This window comes from Coturnix japonica, chromosome 5, assembly GCF_054131305.1.
Source record: "Coturnix japonica strain WE chromosome 5, WE-NBRP24, whole genome shotgun sequence".
Taxonomy (NCBI): Eukaryota; Metazoa; Chordata; class Aves; order Galliformes; family Phasianidae; genus Coturnix; species Coturnix japonica.
This window is the reverse complement of record NC_140667.1, coordinates 47,484,065-47,490,801: the sequence shown is the minus strand read 5'-3', so window position 1 is coordinate 47,490,801 and position 6,737 is coordinate 47,484,065.

The following is a 6,737-nucleotide window of genomic DNA, read 5'->3' as shown; positions in this document are numbered from 1 at the left end:
CAAGGAGACAGGACAGCACAGATATTTGCGAGCTTGCCCAGCAGGAGGTATGTGAGGACCTTAAGAACCACAGAGCTAAGGAAAGGTACTGACAACACCACAGGGCTTCACTCGACAGCAGGGAACTGGTGAGATGGATGGACAGACCTCTGCCAGCAATAGCTACAGCAAACACTTGGGCCCCAGCAGTGTGACGAGAACCATCACTGAACTCCCAATGCCAGAAAGGGAAACATGCTAACAGGAAAAGAGCAGCATGCTGTCAGGTTTGCCTTCTTCAGATGACCAAGATTTGACTCAGCAGCAGCACTGGGGATGTGGTTATACCAAGAACGCCTGGGCAGAAAAACACCCTCTGAGACAGACATGAGGTAAGGAGTTATTGAGAGACAAGACCAGTGAGTCAGCTGCTGATTCACTCACTGGATAGAATATTTCAAGGACAAAACTTCAGCTGCGGTTGGGCACCTACTGTCCAGGTTGCCTCCACTATGGAGAACTTGAGAAGTAGCTGTACTGCTGGAGCTCTGTACAGCCAGGCAGACCATGGGGCTGAGCACCACAACATGAATGCTGTGAGAACCCGAGGTCCTCATCTTTTGGTACCACGTGGTATCAGCTATGCCTTCACAGCTACCAACCATCACATCTCCTCCCCTACCAGTTTACTGAGTACACAAAGCAGTTACAATCCCAGCTCCTCAGCTTGAGCTTTTTCCTCAAGTGATGGTTTGCACACAGACAAGCCAGCAGTCTTGTCCTTGTCCTGCAAGAGTCTTGTCTATGCTGTCCCTACAAACATTTTTGCTTGTACAAGTCAGAGAGCTGTCATGCAAACATCTTTCCCTATTGCCTGGCTTAGCCTATGGGGGCAGAAAAGAGTCACAACTCTCCATGCTCTGTTCTATTAGCAAGACTCTAAATTCTAGTTCTATTTCCACGCCTGTTGAATGACGGAGGTGAAGAAAGGAGGAGCAAATTGCTTTGTTGCCCTGACAGCGAGGCAGTAACTTTCTACAAGAAAGTGCCAGGCAAAAGGGAGGAGTAATGCAGAACTTGGCTCTGCCCACCTCCGACTCATGGGAAAAGTGTTGCTTGCAGAATGCTGTGCTTTCTAGGGGATGCTAAGCAGCACTGAACATTCACTTCAGGAGGTGACAGATCCCAGCTGGCAGTCTGGATCTGCACACATTCACCTTTTCAGCATTTGCAGTTCATGCATGGAGAAATGGTAGCGCACTGTGCCAAAGCTTGGGCATTGAGCTGCAAGGGGATTCGGAAGTCTTTTGTTCCAGAATCGAAAGAACTCTTTCCTGCCTACTGCTTGGTATTTGATGCTTTAGAAGCTGGTTGCTCAGATACCAAACAAATCTTCTGCAAGCTCCCTGTTAAAACAAAAGCAGAGAGAAGAATGCAACCACATCCCTGCGTTAGACTACGGCCTTACCAAGTTCCATTTGTTTTTTTAGGCTACAATGAAGTTTTACTCAGACACACATCTGACACTGATGCAGTGACTCTGTAGGAGACACCCTTTGCAATGGGACACACACTGAACCTTCGCTCTTATAATGTGATGTTACAAGCACCACAAGTATCCCTGATGGCATTAACTGTAGTGTGGCAGAGATGCCTGACCTTTGTTAGCTGGTCTCTATAAGAGACAAGCCCACTTGGCCAGCTGAGCCAATGGCTTTTAGTTCAGCTAGTGAGCTGCGCTGTGAGAGCAAGACTTGAGCTTAGAACCTATGGAGAACCCACAACCTTTCAAAACATTATCAAAACATTAAGCTCTAGCATGATGATTGTGGCATTTTAGGCTGCTTTCCTAGCTTCCTAATCTCTGCAATGGGAAAACACTGCTTTGTTGCTCACTCCTCTATTACTGTAGAATGTACTTGCCCTGACCATCTCGCTATCCTCAAGCACACACCCTTGCTGTAAACTGCTAGCCTGACTGTCAGCTGAACTTCTGGTTAATGAGTCACACCACTCTGCTCACCAACAAGGTTTACACCTTTCTGAGGAGTGTTTGGAAACCACTTCCAAAGACAGGAAGTCTGTCAGTAGCAAACCTTCTACCTGACTTACAGGTAAAGACAAATTGCTTCAGAGACTGCTACTGCCCAAAGAAGACATGGAAAATGATGGGACGACTCACTTTGGTGCAAAACAGAAAATAAAAAATAAAGGGTAACATGACATAGCTCAGGCCTGATGGCGACAAAAGCTGATACTAGACATGAGCATTCACTTGTGGAAAGATAAAGCCTGGGAAGGATTATAGAAGCCAACACTTAGAGCCTGACAAAATGGACATCAATGTGAGACACGCATATTCTGCACCTTCAAAAGCTCCTTCTGCTAACAGCACTCTAATCTACCAAATAGATGAAAAAGGCACAGATATTTAGAAAGGAAAACAGAATTATACCATTCACATAAAAACAACAAAAAACACCATCAAGCAAAGCAAGAGAAGATTAAATGGCTTGATGGGTGGTTCTCACCCCTTGATATCCTTACAAGTATTGTTCTTTTCCTTCATCCACTGCTAAATGACTCACAGAATGGAACTGCCACCATTTCCTATCAAAGACAGTAGCAGAGCCTAAAAAGCCCTATTATGAGGACATATTTCCTGCCGTAGGTCAGAATAATTCTCTTTAGCATCCCCTGAAACAATCATATCCCTACCCCAAGTGGCATCCATGTCAAAACTTTATGAGTCACTGCCAGGAAGAAACATTTGGCACCTGGCTATCACTTCAAACAAAGTAGATGCAGTTACTTTACAAACTCTCCTGCCTGGGATGGCTTCCAAAAGCATCTTTGTTTGGCTGAACACAAGCAGAGCTGCCTCTACAGATATCATTTGGTGATACCTCTGATCCTCCTAATAATGTTCCCAAATTCATATTCACATCCATTTTAGTGAGAGCTTTCCCTGTAGATTTATACAGGGCAAAATACGAAAGAAAAGTGTTCCAACATTCCCTACTTGTCTGGCTGTGTTTAGGCCCTAATAAGAACTGGTCCTACAGGTATGACAGCAGAACTCAGGGACTGAATGAAGCAGAGCCTGAGCCTGAATGAATGAAGTGAAAGCTAGGCTCATCTTGTTCAGTATGCTTTGAAAAACTTGTCTGGGAAAACGTGGGCTCTTGTGCTCATTAACAAACAAAACAAAAACACACTTCCCTTCCCATCTTAAAAGTTTATCATTAAAATCAGGTTTAAGATGCTACCACATTGCATGCTGTGATACTGCAAACAGCCAACACTGGTGAAAAGTGCTGCAAAGGACTATGGACGAGGGTTTATCAGATCAAAAGTATCACAAAACTGTACTGGCATTAACTTCCATTTACACAAACAGCAGAGCATAAGGAGAAGGAGCAGCTCTGCTGCCTCCTTGGACCTCAACTCTTGGTGTACAGCAATTAAAATAGCAAGATGGGAACGAAAGAAAGGTCACAAACAAAACACTCAGAACAGCCCCCACAGAGCCCTGTGTTTTCCTCCCAGCAATGTTTTGTATGGGCACCATATAATCAGGCAGTTATGCACGGAGGATGGGAGAAAGTTCCCTACACCAGGCAAAGAACAGGATGAAAAGAAGTCAGCAGGTTTTAAGAGCAACAGGATTCAGCTCTTCAATTTATCTGTTCTCAGCACAGACAAATACTTCAGATTCCTACCGTTGTTCTTTTAAATGCACATCTCACGCTGACAGTATACTGTTAAGCAGCTAATTAGAACTGAAGCCTGAGATCTCCCCTACACATGTACCTCTGGCATCAACGTTAATATTTAAGAAGGTTGGCATTATTATTATTATTACAGTAATTATAAAGTGAATTAACAGTTGTAAACCTATTATTTCAAAGCATTTCACCAATCACTTCCAGTGCTCTCTCTAATTTAAAATACTTGACTTCCACCGCAGCACAGTGGAACTCAGTGCAGATCTGCTGGTTCACGTTTTTTACTCCCAATTTGGAGTGCTGGGCACAGCTCATGGAGGGAACAGACTACACAGTCCATCTGTTGAGGCAGAGCACAGATTTAGCAGGACAAGCGTGGGAGCTGAGCAAATACAATCTCCGTCATTCTAGCACTCACCCTACTTTGCACTTCCAGTGATCAGCTGGCTGCTCTGTCCCCTCTAACAACCGGGGATCGTGGGGTTTCTTGCTGGCAGTTGCATTCCACCCCCTGCAGTACAAATGAATTCATTCTTTCAGACATGCCCCGGCTGCCTCCCCAGGCACACACAGCAGGCAGCCTGCTGGGCACTTCCCTGGAGCTTCCCTCCAAGTCTTAAATACCGGATATTGATGAATTTCTGGATACATCTTTTAGCATAACGTTTTCAAGCACAAGCACTGTAAATTTAAGACTTCTTCCTTTAGCTCTATCTGCTGTAAGTGAATCTCAGCCAAGGTCACGAGAAAGATGTACCAGAGAAAAAAAAAATAAATCACTGATTAATTCTATATTGGATAGAAACAGTGAATAATATCTGAAAGATTAATCCAGCTTCATCCAGCACTGTTTGGTTGTGCACTATTTGACATCTCTGGCAGGCAATCACAGACTACAAAACTCAGCATGTTTTAGTCATTTCTGGAGGCCAAAAATAGAAAGGCCATTTCTTTTTTAATCTGGGGGAACCTACAACACTACAAAATACCAAAATCAGCAGCTTCTTACTTAGATATTTATACTGAAATAAATCAAATAGATTTGATTTCTAAATTCACATTTCACTGGAATATAAAGTTTCTCAAACAGATCTTTACTACCTGTACAGTTTTCCCCCTACCATCATCGAGTAGGATTTTAACTTTATTGCTAATATAACAGCTTTAACAGATGTATTAAAACAGCCTTTGAGTCAGACAACCTCAAAGACCAAGCACATCATAACAGCAGCTTCACCTGGCTTCCGCTATGCCCCAGTCTTATCTGCAACTGAACCCCAAACCACTCTCCCTATCTTCATTTTGAGTGATGAGAAAGCCACAGTTACTCCTGTGATAAACCTAAAAATCGCCATTCAACAATGTAGGGAGATAGTTTTATTTATCTGGATATTTTAATTGTTATCAAAGAAGCTCTGGCTTTAGTAATTCACAGAAGATAATGACTGCAACTCAACTTTCACTTTCCACTAATTAAAATCCAGTCATCTAGATTACAAGTTCACTTCTGTTCTGGGAGAGTGCCATGGTTATTTTTAATTGGAGTAACTTAGTATCAACCATCCAGGGTGATCTATCTAGTTTGGCAAGGGATACAGCAGCTATCTTTGCTGACTCCTTGTTGCCACAATATATGCCAAACTTTACTCTAAGGAAGGCTGTAAGAGGAATAAAACCTGCACCTCACATTCTACACTTAATTGTCTTTAATTAAGACCTTACCTCTTTATTCATGAAGGCAAGGATAGGATATGGATAGACCTGGTTAATGGAAAAACTAAAGACCAGAGATTTTTCACCAAAGTAATTAGTAGACCTGCCTATCTTCACAGATAATTTATACTTCTGTAATGGCTAACTGAAAAGGCAAACCCACAGGCATTCAGGCAACTGAACTGCAGGCCATTACATTCATAACATCATTTACTGCAAATCTATCCAAAAGTCCAATAGAAACAACTACCCCACTCCTTAAGGGAGCATTTGTGAGGGAAGTAAATAGATAAGCCAGAACGCCAAGCTAGTCTGAAATAAGCCAAGAGTGCCTTAGAGACACTTGAACACTCAGCTGTTGGGAAAGCAATGCAGGAGTCAGATTTGTGATCTTCTGACAGTCACACGACTGAGAGGAAGTTCTTGCACACTGCACCAAAGATGCTCTTTGCAGAGGTATAAACACTTCTTCCAAATTTTCTGTGCCTGTACAAAGAAACCCATCTTTAAATGATGGCATAAAGTCATAATTACATATTTTTATAGTCATTTTCTTAGCAGTAGCAGCATTTCCTAACAACACTACTATCTCACTTAAGCAATTAAAGTATTGTGACAACAATTTTTTAGTGCAAAAACTTGCTTTGTACCATTTAACATTATTTCATTCCACTTTTTATTGCTGTAACACAGAAAAACAAGTTATTTACGTATCTACATGGGTGTTTCACACCAACTCACCTCGGGCATCTGAACTTCTGTGAGTGGTGACATAAGGATCACTGTTGTATAACAGAACAGGCTGATGCTGTGAGAAGACTAGAATTTCCCTGCAGGAACCAACAGAAGCAGATGAACCAGTTTGTCAAGATAAAAGCTATGATAGTTAGTAAATACACAGCCACCTGAATTTGAACAGGATTCTCATAGCTGGAAGCAGGAATAAGCCTCAGAATTGTCATTAAGCACAGCTACACCTTGTGAGAAGCTACGCAGGTCTTGGCTCTGCCAGAAAATAGCTCTCCACGTGGGAAGTGAAGGCAGTGGTGCTTTATATGCCTCAGGAGGGGTTACAGTTAAAGTATAGAATCACAGGAAGTGTTCAGGTAAGCACTGATATTTTAGAATGCAAATAAGGGTACGGTTACAGTACCAGGTACAGTCACCTGCTTTCTGCTTGAACATTTTGTTACCATTTTATCCTGGGTAATCGTAGGATACAGGTTTCATAAGTATGTCTTTCTTCTGTAGCAAGACACCTTCCAGACAAACAGAACTCTTTGTGAACCATACGACAGATGAGTCTTACCACAGTAG